Genomic DNA, 23,189 nt, shown 5'->3' with positions numbered 1-23,189 from the left:
TTCACAGGCACAACAGGTTTGGGGATCTGTGCTTGCCCAGAGAAGGAACATCTCACGGTGCGCATCTTCGGCAGAGCCTGTTCCCGAAAAGGCAAACGTCCGGCTCCTTGTCCCACACGGAAGGTGGCAGCCCGGAAAGCTGTTGCTGGTCTTCACCTTCCCCCTGCAGCCTATTCACAGGCACAACAGGTTTGGGGATCTGTGCTTGCCCAGAGAAGGAACATCTCACGGTGCGCATCCTCGGCAGAGCCTGTTCCCGAAAAGGCAAACGTCCGGCTCCTTGTCCCACACGGAAGGTGGCAGCCCGGAAAGCTGTTGCTGGTCTTCACCTTCCCCCTGCAGCCTATTCACAGGCACAACAGGTTTGGGGATCTGTGCTTGCGCAGAGAAGGAACATCTCACGGTGCGCATCCTCGGCAGAGCCTGTTCCCGAAAAGGCAAACGTCCGGCTCCTTGTCCCACACGGAAGGTGGCAGCCCGGAAAGCTGTTGCTGGTCTTCACCTTCCCCGTGCAGCCTATTCACAGGCACAACAGGTTTGGGGATCTGTGCTTGCCCAGAGAAGGAACATCTCACGGTGCGCATCCTCGGCAGAGCCTGTTCCCGAAAAGGCAAACGTCCGGCTCCTTGTCCCACACGGAAGGTGGCAGCCCGGAAAGCTGTTGCTGGTCTTCACCTTCCCCCTGCAGCCTATTCACAGGCACAACAGGTTTGGGGATCTGTGCTTGCCCAGAGAAGGAACATCTCACGGTGCGCAGCCTCGGCAGAGCCTGTTCCCGAAAAGGCAAACGTCCGGCTCCTTGTCCCACACGGAAGGTGGCAGCCCGGAAAGCTCTTGCTGGTCTTCACCTTCCCCCTGCAGCCTATTCACAGGCACAACAGGTTTGGGGATCTGTGCTTGCCCAGAGAAGGAACATCTCACGGTGCGCATCCTCGGCAGAGCCTGTTCCCGAAAAGGCAAACGTCCGGCTCCTTGTCCCACACGGAAGGTGGCAGCCCGGAAAGCTGTTGCTGGTCTTCACCTTCCCCCTGCAGCCTATTCACAGGCACAACAGGTTTGGGGATCTGTGCTTGCCCAGAGAAGGAACATCTCACGGTGCGCATCCTCGGCAGAGCCTGTTCCCGAAAAGGCAAACGTCCGGCTCCTTGTCCCACACGGAAGGTGGCAGCCCGGAAAGCTGTTGCTGGTCTTCACCTTCCCCCTGCAGCCTATTCACAGGCACAACAGGTTTGGGGATCTGTGCTTGCCCAGAGAAGGAACATCTCACGGTGCGCATCCTCGGCAGAGCCTGTTCCCGAAAAGGCAAATGTCCGGCTCCTTGTCCCACACGGAAGGTGGCAGCCCGGAAAGCTGTTGCTGGTCTTCACCTTCCCCCTGCAGCCTATTCACAGGCACAACAGGTTTGGGGATCTGTGCTTGCCCACAGACGCAATCTCTCACGCTGCGCATCCTCGGCAGAGCCTGTTCCCGAAAAGGCAAACGTCCGGCTCCTTGTCCCACACGGAAGGTGGCAGCCCGGAAAGCTGTTGCTGGTCTTCACCTTCCCCCTGCAGCCTATTCACAGGCACAACAGGTTTGGGGATCTGTGCTTGCGCAGAGAAGGAACATCTCACGGTGCGCATCCTCGGCAGAGCCTGTTCCCGAAAAGGCAAACGTCCGGCTCCTTGTCCCACACGGAAGGTGGCAGCCCGGAAAGCTGTTGCTGGTCTTCACCTTCCCCCTGCAGCCTATTCACAGGCACAACAGGTTTGGGGATCTGTGCTTGCCCAGAGAAGGAACATCTCACGGTGCGCATCCTCGGCAGAGCCTGTTCCCGAAAAGGCAAACGTCTGGCTCCTTGTCCCACACGGAAGGTGGCAGCCCGGAAAGCTGTTGCTGGTCTTCACCTTCCCCCTGCAGCCTAGTCACAGGCACAACAGGTTTGGGGATCTGTGCTTGCGCAGAGAAGGAACATCTCACGGTGCGCATCCTCGGCAGAGCCTGTTCCCGAAAAGGCAAACGTCCGGCTCCTTGTCCCACACGGAAGGTGGCAGCCCGGAAAGCTGTTGCTGGTCTTCACCTTCCCCCTGCAGCCTATTCACAGGCACAACAGGTTTGGGGATCTGTGCTTGCCCAGAGAAGGAACATCTCACGGTGCGCATCCTCGGCAGAGCCTGTTCCCGAAAAGGCAAACGTCCGGCTCCTTGTCCCACACGGAAGGTGGCAGCCCGGAAAGCTCTTGCTGGTCTTCACCTTCCCCCTGCAGCCTATTCACAGGCACAACAGGTTTGGGGATCTGTGCTTGCCCAGAGAAGGAACATCTCACGGTGCGCATCCTCGGCAGAGCCTGTTCCCGAAAAGGCAAACGTCCGGCTCCTTGTCCCACACGGAAGGTGGCAGCCCTGAAAGCTCTTGCTGGTCTTCACCTTCCCCCTGCAGCCTATTCACAGGCACAACAGGTTTGGGGATCTGTGCTTGCCCAGAGAAGGAACATCTCACGGTGCGCATCCTCGGCAGAGCCTGTTCCCGAAAAGGCAAACGTCCGGCTCCTTGTCCCACACGGAAGGTGGCAGCCCGGAAAGCTGTTGCTGGTCTTCACCTTCCCCCTGCAGCCTATTCACAGGCACAACAGGTTTGGGGATCTGTGCTTGCCCAGAGAAGGAACATCTCACGGTGCGCATCCTCGGCAGAGCCTGTTCCCGAAAAGGCAAACGTCCGGCTCCTTGTCCCACACGGAAGGTGGCAGCCCTGAAAGCTGTTGCTGGTCTTCACCTTCCCCCTGCAGCCTATTCACAGGCACAACAGGTTTTGGGATCTGTGCTTGCCCAGAGAAGGAACATCTCACGGTGCGCATCCTCGGCAGAGCCTGTTCCCAAAAAGGCAAACCTCCGGCTCCTTGTCCCACACGGAAGGTGGCAGCCCGGAAAGCTCTTGCTGGTCTTCACCTTCCCCCTGCAGCCTATTCACAGGCACAACAGGTTTTGGGATCTGTGCTTGCCCAGAGAAGGAACATCTCACGGTGCGCATCCTCGGCAGAGCCTGTTCCCAAAAAGGCAAACGTCCGGCTCCTTGTCCCACACGGAAGGTGGCAGCCCGGAAAGCTGTTGCTGGTCTTCACCTTCCCCCTGCAGCCTATTCACAGGCACAACAGGTTTTGGGATCTGTGCTTGCCCAGAGAAGGAACATCTCACGGTGCCCATCCTCGGCAGAGCCTGTTCCCGAAAAGGCAAACGTCCGGCTCCTTGTCCCACACGGAAGGTGGCAGCCCGGAAAGCTGTTGCTGGTCTTCACCTTCCCCCTGCAGCCTATTCACAGGCACAACAGGTTTGGGGATCTGTGCTTGCCCAGAGAAGGAACATCTCACGGTGCGCATCTTCGGCAGAGCCTGTTCCCGAAAAGGCAAACGTCCGGCTCCTTGTCCCACACGGAAGGTGGCAGCCCGGAAAGCTGTTGCTGGTCTTCACCTTCCCCCTGCAGCCTAGTCACAGGCACAACAGGTTTGGGGATCTGTGCTTGCCCAGAGAAGGAACATCTCACGGTGCGCATCCTCGGCAGAGCCTGTTCCCGAAAAGGCAAACGTCCGGCTCCTTGTCCCACACGGAAGGTGGCAGCCCGGAAAGCTGTTGCTGGTCTTCACCTTCCCCCTGCAGCCTATTCACAGGCACAACAGGTTTGGGGATCTCTGCTTGCGCAGAGAAGGAACATCTCACGGTGCGCATCCTCGGCAGAGCCTGTTCCCGAAAAGGCAAACGTCCGGCTCCTTGTCCCACACGGAAGGTGGCAGCCCGGAAAGCTGTTGCTGGTCTTCACCTTCCCCGTGCAGCCTATTCACAGGCACAACAGGTTTGGGGATCTGTGCTTGCCCAGAGAAGGAACATCTCACGGTGCGCATCCTCGGCAGAGCCTGTTCCCGAAAAGGCAAACGTCCGGCTCCTTGTCCCACACGGAAGGTGGCAGCCCGGAAAGCTGTTGCTGGTCTTCACCTTCCCCCTGCAGCCTATTCACAGGCACAACAGGTTTTGGGATCTGTGCTTGCCCAGAGAAGGAACATCTCACGGTGCGCAGCCTCGGCAGAGCCTGTTCCCGAAAAGGCAAACGTCCGGCTCCTTGTCCCACACGGAAGGTGGCAGCCCGGAAAGCTCTTGCTGGTCTTCACCTTCCCCCTGCAGCCTATTCACAGGCACAACAGGTTTGGGGATCTGTGCTTGCGCAGAGAAGGAACATCTCACGGTGCGCATCCTCGGCAGAGCCTGTTCCCGAAAAGGCAAACGTCCGGCTCCTTGTCCCACACGGAAGGTGGCAGCCCGGAAAGCTGTTGCTGGTCTTCACCTTCCCCCTGCAGCCTATTCACAGGCACAACAGGTTTGGGGATCTGTGCTTGCCCAGAGAAGGAACATCTCACGGTGCGCATCCTCGGCAGAGCCTGTTCCCGAAAAGGCAAACGTCCGGCTCCTTGTCCCACACGGAAGGTGGCAGCCCGGAAAGCTGTTGCTGGTCTTCACCTTCCCCCTGCAGCCTATTCACAGGCACAACAGGTTTGGGGATCTGTGCTTGCCCAGAGAAGGAACATCTCACGGTGCGCATCCTCGGCAGAGCCTGTTCCCGAAAAGGCAAACGTCCGGCTCCTTGTCCCACACGGAAGGTGGCAGCCCGGAAAGCTGTTGCTGGTCTTCACCTTCCCCCTGCAGCCTGTTCACAGGCACAACAGGTTTTGGGATCTGTGCTTGCCCAGAGAAGGAACATCTCACGGTGCGCATCCTCGGCAGAGCCTGTTCCCGAAAAGGCAAACGTCCGGCTCCTTGTCCCACACGGAAGGTGGCAGCCCGGAAAGCTGTTGCTGGTCTTCACCTTCCCCCTGCAGCCTATTCACAGGCACAACAGGTTTGGGGATCTCTGCTTGCCCAGAGAAGGAACATCTCACGGTGCGCAGCCTCGGCAGAGCCTGTTCCCGAAAAGGGAAACGTCCGGCTCCTTGTCCCACACGGAAGGTGGCAGCCCGGAAAGCTCTTGCTGGTCTTCACCTTCCCCCTGCAGCCTATTCACAGGCACAACAGGTTTGGGGATCTGTGCTTGCCCAGAGAAGGAACATCTCACGGTGCGCATCCTCGGCAGAGCCTGTTCCCGAAAAGGCAAACGTCCGGCTCCTTGTCCCACACGGAAGGTGGCAGCCCTGAAAGCTGTTGCTGGTCTTCACCTTCCCCCTGCAGCCTATTCACAGGCACAACAGGTTTGGGGATCTGTGCTTGCCCAGAGAAGGAACATCTCACGGTGCGCATCCTCGGCAGAGCCTGTTCCCGAAAAGGCAAACGTCCGGCTCCTTGTCCCACACGGAAGGTGGCAGCCCGGAAAGCTGTTGCTGGTCTTCACCTTCCCCCTGCAGCCTATTCACAGGCACAACAGGTTTGGGGATCTGTGCTTGCCCAGAGAAGGAACATCTCACGGTGCGCATCCTCGGCAGAGCCTGTTCCCAAAAAGGCAAACGTCCGGCTCCTTGTCCCACACGGAAGGTGGCAGCCCTGAAAGCTGTTGCTGGTCTTCACCTTCCCCCTGCAGCCTATTCACAGGCACAACAGGTTTGGGGATCTGTGCTTGCCCAGAGAAGGAACATCTCACGGTGCGCATCCTCGGCAGAGCCTGTTCCCGAAAAGGCAAACGTCCGGCTCCTTGTCCCACACGGAAGGTGGCAGCCCTGAAAGCTGTTGCTGGTCTTCACCTTCCCCCTGCAGCCTATTCACAGGCACAACAGGTTTGGGGATCTGTGCTTGCCCAAAGACGCAATCTCTCACGGTGCGCATCCTCGGCAGAGCCTGTTCCCGAAAAGGCAAACGTCCGGCTCCTTGTCCCACACGGAAGGTGGCAGCCCGGAAAGCTCTTGCTGGTCTTCACCTTCCCCCTGCAGCCTATTCACAGGCACAACAGGTTTGGGGATCTGTGCTTGCCCAGAGAAGGAACATCTCACGGTGCGCATCCTCGGCAGAGCCTGTTCCCGAAAAGGCAAACGTCCGGCTCCTTGTCCCACACGGAAGGTGGCAGCCCGGAAAGCTGTTGCTGGTCTTCACCTTCCCCCTGCAGCCTATTCACAGGCACAACAGGTTTGGGGATCTGTGCTTGCCCAGAGAAGGAACATCTCACGGTGCGCATCCTCGGCAGAGCCTGTTCCCGAAAAGGCAAACGTCCGGCTCCTTGTCCCACACGGAAGGTGGCAGCCCGGAAAGCTGTTGCTGGTCTTCACCTTCCCCCTGCAGCCTATTCACAGGCACAACAGGTTTGGGGATCTGTGCTTGCCCAGAGAAGGAACATCTCACGGTGCGCATCCTCGGCAGAGCCTGTTCCCGAAAAGGCAAACGTCCGGCTCCTTGTCCCACACGGAAGGTGGCAGCCCGGAAAGCTGTTGCTGGTCTTCACCTTCCCCCTGCAGCCTATTCACAGGCACAACAGGTTTGGGGATCTGTGCTTGCCCAGAGAAGGAACATCTCACGGTGCGCATCCTCGGCAGAGCCTGTTCCCAAAAAGGCAAACGTCCGGCTCCTTGTCCCACACGGAAGGTGGCAGCCCTGAAAGCTGTTGCTGGTCTTCACCTTCCCCCCTCGGCCTATTCACAGGCACAACAGGTTTTGGGATCTCTGCTTGCGCAGAGAAGGAACATCGCACGGTGCGCATCCTCGGCAGAGCCTGTTCCCGAAAAGGCAAACGTCCGGCTCCTTGTCCCACACGGAAGGTGGCAGCCCGGAAAGCTGTTGCTGGTCTTCACCTTCCCCCTGCAGCCTATTCACAGGCACAACAGGTTTGGGGATCTGTTCTTGCCCAGAGAAGGAACATCTCACGGTGCGCATCCTCGGCAGAGCCTGTTCCCGAAAAGGCAAACGTCCGGCTCCTTGTCCCACACGGAAGGTGGCAGCCCTGAAAGCTCTTGCTGGTCTTCACCTTCCCCCTGCAGCCTATTCACAGGCACAACAGGTTTGGGGATCTGTGCTTGCCCAGAGAAGGAACATCTCACGGTGCGCATCCTCGGCAGAGCCTGTTCCCAAAAAGGCAAACGTCCGGCTCCTTGTCCCACACGGAAGGTGGCAGCCCGGAAAGCTGTTGCTGGTCTTCACCTTCCCCCTGCAGCCTATTCACAGGCACAACAGGTTTGGGGATCTGTGCTTGCCCAGAGAAGGAACATCTCACGGTGCGCATCCTCGGCAGAGCCTGTTCCCGAAAAGGCAAACGTCCGGCTCCTTGTCCCACACGGAATGTGGCAGCCCGGAAAGCTGTTGCTGGTCTTCACCTTCCCCCTGCAGCCTATTCACAGGCACAACAGGTTTGGGGATCTGTGCTTGCCCAGAGAAGGAACATCTCACGGTGCGCATCCTCGGCAGAGCCTGTTCCCGAAAAGGCAAACGTCCGGCTCCTTGTCCCACACGGAAGGTGGCAGCCCGGAAAGCTGTTGCTGGTCTTCACCTTCCCCCTGCAGCCTATTCACAGGCACAACAGGTTTGGGGATCTGTGCTTGCCCAGAGAAGGAACATCTCACGGTGCGCATCCTCGGCAGAGCCTGTTCCCGAAAAGGCAAACGTCCGGCTCCTTGTCCCACACGGAAGGTGGCAGCCCTGAAAGCTCTTGCTGGTCTTCACCTTCCCCCTGCAGCCTATTCACAGGCACAACAGGTTTGGGGATCTGTGCTTGCCCAGAGAAGGAACATCTCACGGTGCGCATCCTCGGCAGAGCCTGTTCCCGAAAAGGCAAACGTCCGGCTCCTTGTCCCACACGGAAGGTGGCAGCCCGGAAAGCTCTTGCTGGTCTTCACCTTCCCCCTGCAGCCTATTCACAGGCACAACAGGTTTGGGGATCTGTGCTTGCCCAGAGAAGGAACATCTCACGGTGCGCATCCTCGGCAGAGCCTGTTCCCGAAAAGGCAAACGTCCGGCTCCTTGTCCCACACGGAAGGTGGCAGCCCGGAAAGCTGTTGCTGGTCTTCACCTTCCCCCTGCAGCCTATTCACAGGCACAACAGGTTTTGGGATCTGTGCTTGCCCAGAGAAGGAACATCTCACGGTGCGCATCCTCGGCAGAGCCTGTTCCCGAAAAGGCAAACGTCCGGCTCCTTGTCCCACACGGATGGTGGCAGCCCTGAAAGCTGTTGCTGGTCTTCACCTTCCCCCTGCAGCCTATTCACAGGCACAACAGGTTTGGGGATCTGTGCTTGCCCAGAGAAGGAACATCTCACGGTGCGCATCCTCGGCAGAGCCTGTTCCCGAAAAGGCAAACGTCCGGCTCCTTTTCCCACACGGATGGTGGCAGCCCTGAAAGCTGTTGCTGGTCTTCACCTTCCCCCTGCAGCCTATTCACAGGCACAACAGGTTTGGGGATCTCTGCTTGCCCAGAGAAGGAACATCTCACGGTGCGCATCCTCGGCAGAGCCTGTTCCCGAAAAGGCAAACGTCCGGCTCCTTGTCCCACACGGAAGGTGGCAGCCCGGAAAGCTGTTGCTGGTCTTCACCTTCCCCCTGCAGCCTATTCACAGGCACAACAGGTTTGGGGATCTGTGCTTGCCCAGAGAAGGAACATCTCACGGTGCGCATCCTCGGCAGAGCCTGTTCCCGAAAAGGCAAACGTCCGGCTCCTTGTCCCACACGGATGGTGGCAGCCCTGAAAGCTGTTGCTGGTCTTCACCTTCCCCCTGCAGCCTATTCACAGGCACAACAGGTTTGGGGATCTGTGCTTGCCCAGAGAAGGAACATCTCACGGTGCGCATCCTCGGCAGAGCCTGTTCCCGAAAAGGCAAACGTCCGGCTCCTTGTCCCACACGGAAGGTGGCAGCCCGGAAAGCTGTTGCTGGTCTTCACCTTCCCCCTGCAGCCTATTCACAGGCACAACAGGTTTGGGGATCTGTGCTTGCCCAGAGAAGGAACATCTCACGGTGCGCATCCTCGGCAGAGCCTGTTCCCGAAAAGGCAAACGTCCGGCTCCTTGTCCCACACGGAAGGTGGCAGCCCTGAAAGCTGTTGCTGGTCTTCACCTTCCCCCTGCAGCCTATTCACAGGCACAACAGGTTTTGGGATCTGTGCTTGCCCAGAGAAGGAACATCTCACGGTGCGCAGCCTCGGCAGAGCCTGTTCCCGAAAAGGCAAACGTCCGGCTCCTTGTCCCACACGGAAGGTGGCAGCCCGGAAAGCTCTTGCTGGTCTTCACCTTCCCCCTGCAGCCTATTCACAGGCACAACAGGTTTTGGGATCTGTGCTTGCCCAGAGAAGGAACATCTCACGGTGCGCATCCTCGGCAGAGCCTGTTCCCGAAAAGGCAAACGTCCGGCTCCTTGTCCCACACGGAAGGTGGCAGCCCGGAAAGCTCTTGCTGGTCTTCACCTTCCCCCTGCAGCCTATTCACAGGCACAACAGGTTTTGGGATCTGTGCTTGCCCAGAGAAGGAACATCTCACGGTGCGCAGCCTCGGCAGAGCCTGTTCCCGAAAAGGCAAACCTCCGGCTCCTTGTCCCACACGGAAGGTGGCAGCCCTGAAGCTGTTGCTGGTCTTCACCTTCCCCCTGCAGCCTATTCACAGGCACAACAGGTTTGGGGATCTGTGCTTGCCCAGAGAAGGAACATCTCACGGTGCGCATCTTCGGCAGAGCCTGTTCCCGAAAAGGCAAACGTCCGGCTCCTTGTCCCACACGGAAGGTGGCAGCCCTGAAAGCTCTTGCTGGTCTTCACCTTCCCCCTGCAGCCTATTCACAGGCACAACAGGTTTGGGGATCTGTGCTTGCCCAGAGAAGGAACATCTCACGGTGCGCATCCTCGGCAGAGCCTGTTCCCGAAAAGGCAAACGTCCGGCTCCTTGTCCCACACGGAAGGTGGCAGCCCGGAAAGCTGTTGCTGGTCTTCACCTTCCCCCTGCAGCCTATTCACAGGCACAACAGGTTTTGGGATCTGTGCTTGCGCAGAGAAGGAACATCTCACGGTGCGCATCCTCGGCAGAGCCTGTTCCCGAAAAGGCAAACGTCCGGCTCCTTGTCCCACACGGATGGTGGCAGCCCTGAAAGCTGTTGCTGGTCTTCACCTTCCCCCTGCAGCCTATTCACAGGCACAACAGGTTTGGGGATCTGTGCTTGCCCAGAGAAGGAACATCTCACGGTGCGCAGCCTCGGCAGAGCCTGTTCCCGAAAAGGCAAACGTCCGGCTCCTTGTCCCACACGGAAGGTGGCAGCCCGGAAAGCTGTTGCTGGTCTTCACCTTCCCCCTGCAGCCTATTCACAGGCACAACAGGTTTGGGGATCTGTGCTTGCCCAGAGAAGGAACATCTCACGGTGCGCATCCTCGGCAGAGCCTGTTCCCGAAAAGGCAAACGTCCGGCTCCTTGTCCCACACGGAAGGTGGCAGCCCGGAAAGCTGTTGCTGGTCTTCACCTTCCCCCTGCAGCCTATTCACAGGCACAACAGGTTTGGGGATCTGTGCTTGCGCAGAGAAGGAACATCTCACGGTGCGCATCCTCGGCAGAGCCTGTTCCCAAAAAGGCAAACGTCCGGCTCCTTGTCCCACACGGATGGTGGCAGCCCTGAAAGCTGTTGCTGGTCTTCACCTTCCCCCTGCAGCCTATTCACAGGCACAACAGGTTTGGGGATCTGTGCTTGCCCAGAGAAGGAACATCTCACGGTGCGCATCCTCGGCAGAGCCTGTTCCCGAAAAGGCAAACGTCCGGCTCCTTGTCCCACACGGAAGGTGGCAGCCCGGAAAGCTGTTGCTGGTCTTCACCTTCCCCCTGCAGCCTATTCACAGGCACAACAGGTTTGGGGATCTGTGCTTGCCCAGAGAAGGAACATCTCACGGTGCGCATCCTCGGCAGAGCCTGTTCCCGAAAAGGCAAACGTCCGGCTCCTTGTCCCACACGGAAGGTGGCAGCCCGGAAAGCTGTTGCTGGTCTTCACCTTCCCCCTGCAGCCTATTCACAGGCACAACAGGTTTGGGGATCTGTGCTTGCGCAAAGAAGGAACATCTCACGGTGCGCATCCTCGGCAGAGCCTGTTCCCGAAAAGGCAAACGTCCGGCTCCTTGTCCCACACGGAAGGTGGCAGACCTGAAAGCTGTTGCTGGTCTTCACCTTCCCCCTGCAGCCTATTCACAGGCACAACAGGTTTGGGGATCTGTGCTTGCCCAGAGAAGGAACATCTCACGGTGCGCATCCTCGGCAGAGCCTGTTCCCGAAAAGGCAAACGTCCGGCTCCTTGTCCCACACGGAAGGTGGCAGCCCGGAAAGCTGTTGCTGGTCTTCACCTTCCCCCTGCAGCCTATTCACAGGCACAACAGGTTTGGGGATCTGTGCTTGCCCAGAGAAGGAACATCTCACGGTGCGCATCCTCGGCAGAGCCTGTTCCCGAAAAGGCAAACGTCCGGCTCCTTGTCCCACACGGAAGGTGGCAGCCCGGAAAGCTCTTGCTGGTCTTCACCTTCCCCCTGCAGCCTATTCACAGGCACAACAGGTTTGGGGATCTGTGCTTGCCCAGAGAAGGAACATCTCACGGTGCGCATCCTCGGCAGAGCCTGTTCCCGAAAAGGCAAACCTCCGGCTCCTTGTCCCACACGGAAGGTGGCAGCCCGGAAAGCTGTTGCTGGTCTTCACCTTCCCCCTGCAGCCTATTCACAGGCACAACAGGTTTTGGGATCTGTGCTTGCCCAGAGAAGGAACATCGCACGGTGCGCATCCTCGGCAGAGCCTGTTCCCGAAAAGGCAAACGTCCGGCTCCTTGTCCCACACGGAATGTGGCAGCCCGGAAAGCTGTTGCTGGTCTTCACCTTCCCCCTGCAGCCTATTCACAGGCACAACAGGTTTGGGGATCTGTGCTTGCCCAGAGAAGGAACATCTCACGGTGCGCATCCTCGGCAGAGCCTGTTCCCGAAAAGGCAAACGTCCGGCTCCTTGTCCCACACGGAAGGTGGCAGCCCGGAAAGCTGTTGCTGGTCTTCACCTTCCCCCTGCAGCCTATTCACAGGCACAACAGGTTTGGGGATCTGTGCTTGCCCAGAGAAGGAACATCTCACGGTGCGCATCCTCGGCAGAGCCTGTTCCCGAAAAGGCAAACGTCCGGCTCCTTGTCCCACACGGAAGGTGGCAGCCCGGAAAGCTGTTGCTGGTCTTCACCTTCCCCCTGCAGCCTATTCACAGGCACAACAGGTTTGGGGATCTGTGCTTGCGCAGAGAAGGAACATCTCACGGTGCGCATCCTCGGCAGAGCCTGTTCCCGAAAAGGCAAACGTCCGGCTCCTTGTCCCACACGGAAGGTGGCAGCCCGGAAAGCTGTTGCTGGTCTTCACCTTCCCCCTGCAGCCTATTCACAGGCACAACAGGTTTGGGGATCTGTGCTTGCCCAGAGAAGGAACATCTCACGGTGCGCATCCTCGGCAGAGCCTGTTCCCAAAAAGGCAAACGTCCGGCTCCTTGTCCCACACGGAAGGTGGCAGCCCGGAAAGCTGTTGCTGGTCTTCACCTTCCCCCTGCAGCCTATTCACAGGCACAACAGGTTTGGGGATCTGTGCTTGCCCAGAGAAGGAACATCTCACGGTGCGCATCCTCGGCAGAGCCTGTTCCCGAAAAGGCAAACGTCCGGCTCCTTGTCCCACACGGAAGGTGGCAGCCCTGAAAGCTGTTGCTGGTCTTCACCTTCCCCCTGCAGCCTATTCACAGGCACAACAGGTTTTGGGATCTGTGCTTGCCCAGAGAAGGAACATCTCACGGTGCGCATCCTCGGCAGAGCCTGTTCCCGAAAAGGCAAACGTCCGGCTCCTTGTCCCACACGGAAGGTGGCAGCCCTGAAAGCTGTTGCTGGTCTTCACCTTCCCCCTGCAGCCTATTCACAGGCACAACAGGTTTGGGGATCTGTGCTTGCCCAGAGAAGGAACATCTCACGGTGCGCATCCTCGGCAGAGCCTGTTCCCGAAAAGGCAAACGTCCGGCTCCTTGTCCCACACGGAAGGTGGCAGCCCGGAAAGCTGTTGCTGGTCTTCACCTTCCCCCTGCAGCCTATTCACAGGCACAACAGGTTTGGGGATCTGTGCTTGCCCAGAGAAGGAACATCTCACGGTGCGCATCCTCGGCAGAGCCTGTTCCCAAAAAGGCAAACGTCCGGCTCCTTGTCCCACACGGAAGGTGGCAGCCCGGAAAGCTGTTGCTGGTCTTCACCTTCCCCCTGCAGCCTATTCACAGGCACAACAGGTTTGGGGATCTGTGCTTGCCCAGAGAAGGAACATCTCACGGTGCGCATCCTCGGCAGAGCCTGTTCCCGAAAAGGCAAACGTCCGGCTCCTTGTCCCACACGGAAGGTGGCAGCCCTGAAAGCTGTTGCTGGTCTTCACCTTCCCCCTGCAGCCTATTCACAGGCACAACAGGTTTTGGGATCTGTGCTTGCCCAGAGAAGGAACATCTCACGGTGCGCATCCTCGGCAGAGCCTGTTCCCGAAAAGGCAAACGTCCGGCTCCTTGTCCCACACGGAAGGTGGCAGCCCTGAAAGCTGTTGCTGGTCTTCACCTTCCCCCTGCAGCCTATTCACAGGCACAACAGGTTTGGGGATCTGTGCTTGCCCAGAGAAGGAACATCTCACGGTGCGCATCCTCGGCAGAGCCTGTTCCCGAAAAGGCAAACGTCCGGCTCCTTGTCCCACACGGAAGGTGGCAGCCCGGAAAGCTGTTGCTGGTCTTCACCTTCCCCCTGCAGCCTATTCACAGGCACAACAGGTTTTGGGATCTGTGCTTGCCCAGAGAAGGAACATCTCACGGTGCGCATCTTCGGCAGAGCCTGTTCCCGAAAAGGCAAACGTCCGGCTCCTTGTCCCACACGGAAGGTGGCAGCCCTGAAAGCTGTTGCTGGTCTTCACCTTCCCCCTGCAGCCTATTCACAGGCACAACAGGTTTGGGGATCTGTGCTTGCCCAGAGAAGGAACATCTCACGGTGCGCATCCTCGGCAGAGCCTGTTCCCGAAAAGGCAAACGTCCGGCTCCTTGTCCCACACGGAAGGTGGCAGCCCTGAAAGCTGTTGCTGGTCTTCACCTTCCCCCTGCAGCCTATTCACAGGCACAACAGGTTTGGGGATCTGTGCTTGCCCAGAGAAGGAACATCTCACGGTGCGCATCCTCGGCAGAGCCTGTTCCCGAAAAGGCAAACGTCCGGCTCCTTGTCCCACACGGAAGGTGGCAGCCCGGAAAGCTGTTGCTGGTCTTCACCTTCCCCCTGCAGCCTATTCACAGGCACAACAGGTTTGGGGATCTGTGCTTGCCCACAGAAGGAACATCTCACGGTGCGCATCCTCGGCAGAGCCTGTTCCCGAAAAGGCAAACGTCCGGCTCCTTGTCCCACACGGAAGGTGGCAGCCCTGAAAGCTGTTGCTGGTCTTCACCTTCCCCCTGCAGCCTATTCACAGGCACAACAGGTTTGGGGATCTGTGCTTGCCCAGAGAAGGAACATCTCACGGTGCGCATCCTCGGCAGAGCCTGTTCCCGAAAAGGCAAACGTCCGGCTCCTTGTCCCACACGGAAGGTGGCAGCCCGGAAAGCTGTTGCTGGTCTTCACCTTCCCCCTGCAGCCTATTCACAGGCACAACAGGTTTGGGGATCTGTGCTTGCCCAGAGAAGGAACATCTCACGGTGCGCATCCTCGGCAGAGCCTGTTCCCGAAAAGGCAAACGTCCGGCTCCTTGTCCCACACGGAAGGTGGCAGCCCGGAAAGCTGTTGCTGGTCTTCACCTTCCCCCTGCAGCCTATTCACAGGCACAACAGGTTTTGGGATCTGTGCTTGCCCAGAGAAGGAACATCGCACGGTGCGCATCCTCGGCAGAGCCTGTTCCCGAAAAGGCAAACGTCCGGCTCCTTGTCCCACACGGAAGGTGGCAGCCCGGAAAGCTGTTGCTGGTCTTCACCTTCCCCCTGCAGCCTATTCACAGGCACAACAGGTTTGGGGATCTGTGCTTGCCCAGAGAAGGAACATCTCACGGTGCGCATCCTCGGCAGAGCCTGTTCCCGAAAAGGCAAACGTCCGGCTCCTTGTCCCACACGGAAGGTGGCAGCCCGGAAAGCTGTTGCTGGTCTTCACCTTCCCCCTGCAGCCTATTCACAGGCACAACAGGTTTTGGGATCTGTGCTTGCCCAGAGAAGGAACATCTCACGGTGCGCATCCTCGGCAGAGCCTGTTCCCGAAAAGGCAAACGTCCGGCTCCTTGTCCCACACGGAAGGTGGCAGCCCGGAAAGCTGTTGCTGGTCTTCACCTTCCCCCTGCAGCCTATTCACAGGCACAACAGGTTTTGGGATCTGTGCTTGCGCAGAGAAGGAACATCTCACGGTGCGCATCCTCGGCAGAGCCTGTTCCCGAAAAGGCAAACGTCCGGCTCCTTGTCCCACACGGAAGGTGGCAGCCCTGAAAGCTGTTGCTGGTCTTCACCTTCCCCCTGCAGCCTATTCACAGGCACAACAGGTTTGGGGATCTGTGCTTGCCCAGAGAAGGAACATCTCACGGTGCGCATCCTCGGCAGAGCCTGTTCCCGAAAAGGCAAACCTCCGGCTCCTTGTCCCACACGGAAGGTGGCAGCCCGGAAAGCTGTTGCTGGTCTTCACCTTCCCCCTGCAGCCTATTCACAGGCACAACAGGTTTGGGGATCTGTGCTTGCCCAGAGAAGGAACATCTCACGGTGCGCATCCTCGGCAGAGCCTGTTCCCGAAAAGGCAAACGTCCGGCTCCTTGTCCCACACGGAAGGTGGCAGCCCGGAAAGCTCTTGCTGGTCTTCACCTTCCCCCTGCAGCCTAGTCACAGGCACAACAGGTTTGGGGATCTGTGCTTGCCCAGAGAAGGAACATCTCACGGTGCGCATCCTCGGCAGAGCCTGTTCCCGAAAAGGCAAACGTCCGGCTCCTTGTCCCACATGGAAGGTGGCAGTCCGGAAAGCTGTTGCTGGTCTTCACCTTCCCCCTGCAGCCTATTCACAGGCACAACAGGTTTTGGGATCTGTGCTTGCCCAGAGAAGGAACATCTCACGGTGCGCATCCTTGGCAGAGCCTGTTCCCGAAAAGGCAAACGTCCGGCTCCTTGTCCCACACGGATGGTGGCAGCCCTGAAAGCTGTTGCTGGTCTTCACCTTCCCCCTGCAGCCTATTCACAGGCACAACAGGTTTTGGGATCTGTGCTTGCCCAGAGAAGGAACATCTCACGGTGCGCATCCTCGGCAGAGCCTGTTCCCGAAAAGGCAAACGTCCGGCTCCTTGTCCCACACGGAAGGTGGCAGCCCGGAAAGCTGTTGCTGGTCTTCACCTTCCCCCTGCAGCCTATTCACAGGCACAACAGGTTTGGGGATCTGTGCTTGCCCAGAGAAGGAACATCTCACGGTGCGCATCCTCGGCAGAGCCTGTTCCCGAAAAGGCAAACGTCCGGCTCCTTGTCCCACACGGAAGGTGGCAGCCCTGAAAGCTGTTGCTGGTCTTCACCTTCCCCCTGCAGCCTATTCACAGGCACAACAGGTTTGGGGATCTGTGCTTGCCCAGAGAAGGAACATCTCACGGTGCGCATCCTCGGCAGAGCCTGTTCCCGAAAAGGCAAACGTCCGGCTCCTTGTCCCACACGGAAGGTGGCAGCCCTGAAAGCTGTTGCTGGTCTTCACCTTCCCCCTGCAGCCTATTCACAGGCACAACAGGTTTTGGGATCTGTGCTTGCCCAGAGAAGGAACATCTCACGGTGCGCATCCTCGGCAGAGCCTGTTCCCGAAAAGGCAAACGTCCGGCTCCTTGTCCCACACGGAAGGTGGCAGCCCTGAAAGCTGTTGCTGGTCTTCACCTTCCCCCTGCAGCCTATTCACAGGCACAACAGGTTTGGGGATCTCTGCTTGCGCAGAGAAGGAACATCTCACGGTGCGCATCCTCGGCAGAGCCTGTTCCCGAAAAGGCAAACGTCCGGCTCCTTGTCCCACACGGAATGTGGCAGACCGGAAAGCTGTTGCTCGTCTTCACCTTCCCCCTGCAGCCTATTCACAGGCACAACAGGTTTGGGGATCTGTGCTTGCCCAGAGAAGGAACATCTCACGGTGCGCATCCTCGGCAGAGCCTGTTCCCGAAAAGGCAAACGTCCGGCTCCTTGTCCCACACGGAAGGTGGCAGCCCTGAAAGCTGTTGCTGGTCTTCACCTTCCCCCTGCAGCCTATTCACAGGCACAACAGGTTTTGGGATCTGTGCTTGCCCAGAGAAGGAACATCTCACGGTGCGCATCCTCGGCAGAGCCTGTTCCCGAAAAGGCAAACGTCCGGCTCCTTGTCCCACACGGAAGGTGGCAGCCCGGAAAGCTGTTGCTGGTCTTCACCTTCCCCCTGCAGCCTATTCACAGGCACAACAGGTTTGGGGATCTGTGCTTGCCCAGAGAAGGAACATCTCACGGTGCGCATCCTCGGCAGAGCCTGTTCCCGAAAAGGCAAACGTCCGGCTCCTTGTCCCACACGGAAGGTGGCAGCCCGGAAAGCTGTTGCTGGTCTTCACCTTCCCCCTGCAGCCTATTCACAGGCACAACAGGTTTGGGGATCTGTGCTTGCCCAGAGAAGGAACATCTCACGGTGCGCATCCTCGGCAGAGCCTGTTCCCGAAAAGGCAAACGTCCGGCTCCTTGTCCCACACGGAAGGTGGCAGCCCTGAAAGCTGTTGCTGGTCTTCACCTTCCCCCTGCAGCCTATTCACAGGCACAACAGGTTTTGGGATCTGTGCTTGCCCAGAGAAGGAACATCTCACGGTGCGCATCCTCGGCAGAGCCTGTTCCCAAAAAGGCAAACGTCTGGCTCCTTGTCCCACACGGAAGGTGGCAGCCCGGAAAGCTCTTGCTCGTCTTCACCTTCCCCCTGCAGCCTATTCACAGGCACAACAGGTTTTGGGATCTGTGCTTGCCCAGAGAAGGAACATCTCACGGTGCGCATCCTCGGCAGAGCCTGTTCCCGAAAAGGCAAACGTCCGGCTCCTTGTCCCACACGGAATGTGGCAGCCCGGAAAGCTGTTGCTCGTCTTCACCTTCCCCCTGCAGCCTATTCACAGGCACAACAGGTTTTGGGATCTGTGCTTGCCCAGAGAAGGAACATCTCACGGTGCGCATCCTCGGCAGAGCCTGTTCCCGAAAAGGCAAACGTCCGGCTCCCTGTCCCACACGGAAGGTGGCAGCCCTGAAGCTGTTGCTGGTCTTCACCTTCCCCCTGCAGCCTATTCACAGGCACAACAGGTTTGGGGATCTGTGCTTGCCCAGAGAAGGAACATCTCACGGTGCGCATCCTCGGCAGAGCCTGTTCCCGAAAAGGCAAACGTCCGGCTCCTTGTCCCACACGGAAGGTGGCAGCCCGGAAAGCTGTTGCTGGTCTTCACCTTCCCCCTGCAGCCTATTCACAGGCACAACAGGTTTTGGGGAATCTGTGCTTGCCCAGAGAAGGAACATCTCACGGTGCGCAGCCTCGGCAGAGCCTGTTCCCGAAAAGGCAAACGTCCGGCTCCTTGTCCCACACGGAAGGTGGCAGCCCGGAAAGCTCTTGCTGGTCTTCACCTTCCCCCTGCAGCCTATTCACAGGCACAACAGGTTTGGGGATCTGTGCTTGCCCAGAGAAGGAACATCTCACGGTGCGCATCCTCGGCAGAGCCTGTTCCCGAAAAGGCAAACGTCCGGCTCCTTGTCCCACACGGAAGGTGGCAGCCCGGAAAGCTCTTGCTGGTCTTCACCTTCCCCCTGCAGCCTATTCACAGGCACAACAGGTTTGGGGATCTGTGCTTGCCCAGAGAAGGAACATCTCACGGTGCGCATCCTCGGCAGAGCCTGTTCCCGAAAAGGCAAACGTCCGGCTCCTTGTCCCACACGGAAGGTGGCAGCCCTGAAAGCTGTTGCTGGTCTTCACCTTCCCCCTGCAGCCTATTCACAGGCACAACAGGTTTGGGGATCTCTGCTTGCGCAGAGAAGGAACATCTCACGGTGCGCATCCTCGGCAGAGCCTGTTCCCGAAAAGGCAAACGTCCGGCTCCTTGTCCCACACGGAATGTGGCAGACCGGAAAGCTGTTGCTGGTCTTCACCTTCCCCCTGCAGCCTATTCACAGGCACAACAGGTTTTGGGATCTGTGCTTGCCCAGAGAAGGAACATCTCACGGTGCGCATCCTCGGCAGAGCCTGTTCCCGAAAAGGTAAACGTCCGGCTCCCTGTCCCACACGGAAGGTGGCAGCCCGGAAAGCTGTTGCTGGTCTTCACCGTCCCCCTGCAGCCTATTCACAGGCACAACAGGTTTGGGGATCTGTGCTTGCCCAGAGAAGGAACATCTCACGGTGCGCATCCTCGGCAGAGCCTGTTCCCGAAAAGGCAAACGTCCGGCTCCTTGTCCCACACGGAAGGTGGCAGCCCTGAAAGCTGTTGCTGGTCTTCACCTTCCCCCTGCAGCCTATTCACAGGCACAACAGGTTTGGGGATCTGTGCTTGCCCAGAGAAGGAACATCTCACGGTGCGCATCCTCGGCAGAGCCTGTTCCCGAAAAGGCAAACGTCCGGCTCCTTGTCCCACACGGAAGGTGGCAGCCCTGAAAGCTGTTGCTGGTCTTCACCTTCCCCCTGCAGCCTATTCACAGGCACAACAGGTTTGGGGATCTGTGCTTGCCCAAAGACGCAATCTCTCACGGTGTGCATCCTCGGCAGAGCCTGTTCCCGAAAAGGCAAACGTCCGGCTCCTTGTCCCACACGGAAGGTGGCAGCCCGGAAAGCTGTTGCTGGTCTTCACCTTCCCCCTGCAGCCTAGTCACAGGCACAACAGGTTTTGGGATCTCTGCTTGCCCAGAGAAGGAACATCTCACGGTGCGCATCCTCGGCAGAGCCTGTTCCCGAAAAGGTAAACGTCCGGCTCCCTGTCCCACACGGAAGGTGGCAGCCCGGAAAGCTGTTGCTGGTCTTCACCGTCCCCCTGCAGCCTATTCACAGGCACAACAGGTTTGGGGATCTGTGCTTGCCCAGAGAAGGAACATCTCACGGTGCGCATCCTCGGCAGAGCCTGTTCCCGAAAAGGCAAACGTCCGGCTCCTTGTCCCACACGGAAGGTGGCAGCCCTGAAAGCTCTTGCTGGTCTTCACCTTCCCCCTGCAGCCTATTCACAGGCACAACAGGTTTTGGGATCTGTGCTTGCCCAGAGAAGGAACATCTCACGGTGCGCATCCTCGGCAGAGCCTGTTCCCGAAAAGGCAAACGTCCGGCTCCTTGTCCCACACGGAAGGTGGCAGCCCTGAAAGCTGTTGCTGGTCTTCACCTTCCCCCTGCAGCCTATTCACAGGCACAACAGGTTTGGGGATCTGTGCTTGCCCAGAGAAGGAACATCTCACGGTGCGCATCCTCGGCAGAGCCTGTTCCCGAAAAGGCAAACGTCCGGCTCCTTGTCCCACACGGAAGGTGGCAGCCCGGAAAGCTGTTGCTGGTCTTCACCTTCCCCCTGCAGCCTATTCACAGGCACAACAGGTTTGGGGATCTCTGCTTGCCCAGAGAAGGAACATCTCACGGTGCGCATCCTCGGCAGAGCCTGTTCCCGAAAAGGCAAACGTCCGGCTCCTTGTCCCACACGGAAGGTGGCAGCCCTGAAAGCTGTTGCTGGTCTTCACCTTCCCCCTGCAGCCTATTCACAGGCACAACAGGTTTTGGGATCTGTGCTTGCCCAGAGAAGGAACATCTCACGGTGCGCATCCTCGGCAGAGCCTGTTCCCGAAAAGGCAAACGTCCGGCTCCTTGTCCCACACGGAAGGTGGCAGCCCGGAAAGCTCTTGCTGGTCTTCACCTTCCCCCTGCAGCCTATTCACAGGCACAACAGGTTTTGGGATCTGTGCTTGCCCAGAGAAGGAACATCTCACGGTGCGCATCCTCGGCAGAGCCTGTTCCCGAAAAGGTAAACGTCCGGCTCCCTGTCCCACACGGAAGGTGGCAGCCCGGAAAGCTGTTGCTGGTCTTCACCGTCCCCCTGCAGCCTATTCACAGGCACAACAGGTTTTGGGATCTGTGCTTGCCCAGAGAAGGAACATCTCACGGTGCGCATCCTCGGCAGAGCCTGTTCCCGAAAAGGCAAACGTCCGGCTCCTTGTCCCACACGGAAGGTGGCAGCCCTGAAAGCTCTTGCTGGTCTTCACCTTCCCCCTGCAGCCTATTCACAGGCACAACAGGTTTGGGGATCTGTGCTTGCCCAGAGAAGGAACATCTCACGGTGCGCATCCTCGGCAGAGCCTGTTCCCGAAAAGGCAAACGTCCGGCTCCTTGTCCCACACGGAAGGTGGCAGCCCTGAAAGCTGTTGCTGGTCTTCACCTTCCCCCTGCAGCCTATTCACAGGCACAACAGGTTTGGGGATCTGTGCTTGCCCAAAGACGCAATCTCTCACGGTGCGCATCCTCGGCAGAGCCTGTTCCCGAAAAGGCAAACGTCCGGCTCCTTGTCCCACACGGAAGGTGGCAGCCCGGAAAGCTGTTGCTGGTCTTCACCTTCCCCCTGCAGCCTAGTCACAGGCACAACAGGTTTTGGGATCTGTGCTTGCCCAGAGAAGGAACATCTCACGGTGCGCATCCTCGGCAGAGCCTGTTCCCGAAAAGGCAAACGTCCGGCTCCTTGTCCCACACGGAAGGTGGCAGCCCGGAAAGCTCTTGCTGGTCTTCACCTTCCCCCTGCAGCCTATTCACAGGCACAACAGGTTTTGGGATCTGTGCTTGCCCAGAGAAGGAACATCTCACGGTGCGCATCCTCGGCAGAGCCTGTTCCCGAAAAGGCAAACGTCCGGCTCCTTGTCCCACACGGAAGGTGGCAGCCCTGAAAGCTGTTGCTGGTCTTCACCTTCCCCCTGCAGCCTATTCACAGGCACAACAGGTTTTGGGATCTGTGCTTGCCCAGAGAAGGAACATCTCACGGTGCGCATCCTCGGCAGAGCCTGTTCCCGAAAAGGCAAACGTCCGGCTCCTTGTCCCACACGGAAGGTGGCAGCCCGGAAAGCTGTTGCTGGTCTTCACCTTCCCCCTGCAGCCTATTCACAGGCACAACAGGTTTGGGGATCTGTGCTTGCCCAGAGAAGGAACATCTCACGGTGCGCATCCTCGGCAGAGCCTGTTCCCGAAAAGGCAAACGTCCGGCTCCTTGTCCCACACGGAAGGTGGCAGCCCGGAAAGCTGTTGCTGGTCTTCACCTTCCCCCTGCAGCCTATTCACAGGCACAACAGGTTTGGGGATCTGTGCTTGCCCAGAGAAGGAACATCTCACGGTGCGCATCCTCGGCAGAGCCTGTTCCCGAAAAGGCAAACGTCCGGCTCCTTGTCCCACACGGAAGGTGGCAGCCCGGAAAGCTGTTGCTGGTCTTCACCTTCCCCCTGCAGCCTATTCACAGGCACAACAGGTTTGGGGATCTGTGCTTGCCCAGAGAAGGAACATCTCACGGTGCGCATCCTCGGCAGAGCCTGTTCCCGAAAAGGCAAACGTCCGGCTCCTTGTCCCACACGGAAGGTGGCAGCCCGGAAAGCTGTTGCTGGTCTTCACCTTCCCCCTGCAGCCTATTCACAGGCACAACAGGTTTTGGGATCTGTGCTTGCCCAGAGAAGGAACATCTCACGGTGCGCATCCTCGGCAGAGCCTGTTCCCGAAAAGGCAAACGTCTGGCTCCTTGTCCCACACGGAAGGTGGCAGCCCTGAAAGCTGTTGCTGGTCTTCACCTTCCCCCTGCAGCCTATTCACAGGCACAACAGGTTTTGGGATCTCTGCTTGCCCAGAGAAGGAACATCTCACGGTGCGCATCCTCGGCAGAGCCTGTTCCCGAAAAGGCAAACGTCCGGCTCCTTGTCCCACACGGAAGGTGGCAGCCCGGAAAGCTGTTGCTGGTCTTCACCTTCCCCCTGCAGCCTAGTCACAGGCACAACAGGTTTGGGGATCTGTGCTTGCCCAGAGAAGGAACATCTCACGGTGCGCATCCTCGGCAGAGCCTGTTCCCAAAAAGGCAAACGTCCGGCTCCTTGTCCCACACGGAAGGTGGCAGCCCTGAAAGCTGTTGCTGGTCTTCACCTTCCCCCTGCAGCCTATTCACAGGCACAACAGGTTTTGGGATCTGTGCTTGCCCAGAGAAGGAACATCTCACGGTGCGCATCCTCGGCAGAGCCTGTTCCCGAAAAGGCAAACGTCCGGCTCCTTGTCCCACACGGAAGGTGGCAGCCCTGAAAGCTGTTGCTGGTCTTCACCTTCCCCCTGCAGCCTATTCACAG

The sequence above is a fragment of the Haliaeetus albicilla genome, chromosome 30 (genome assembly GCF_947461875.1).
Source record: "Haliaeetus albicilla chromosome 30, bHalAlb1.1, whole genome shotgun sequence".
NCBI classification, from domain to species: Eukaryota; Metazoa; Chordata; class Aves; order Accipitriformes; family Accipitridae; genus Haliaeetus; species Haliaeetus albicilla.
Note: the sequence above shows the minus strand (reverse complement) of the source record.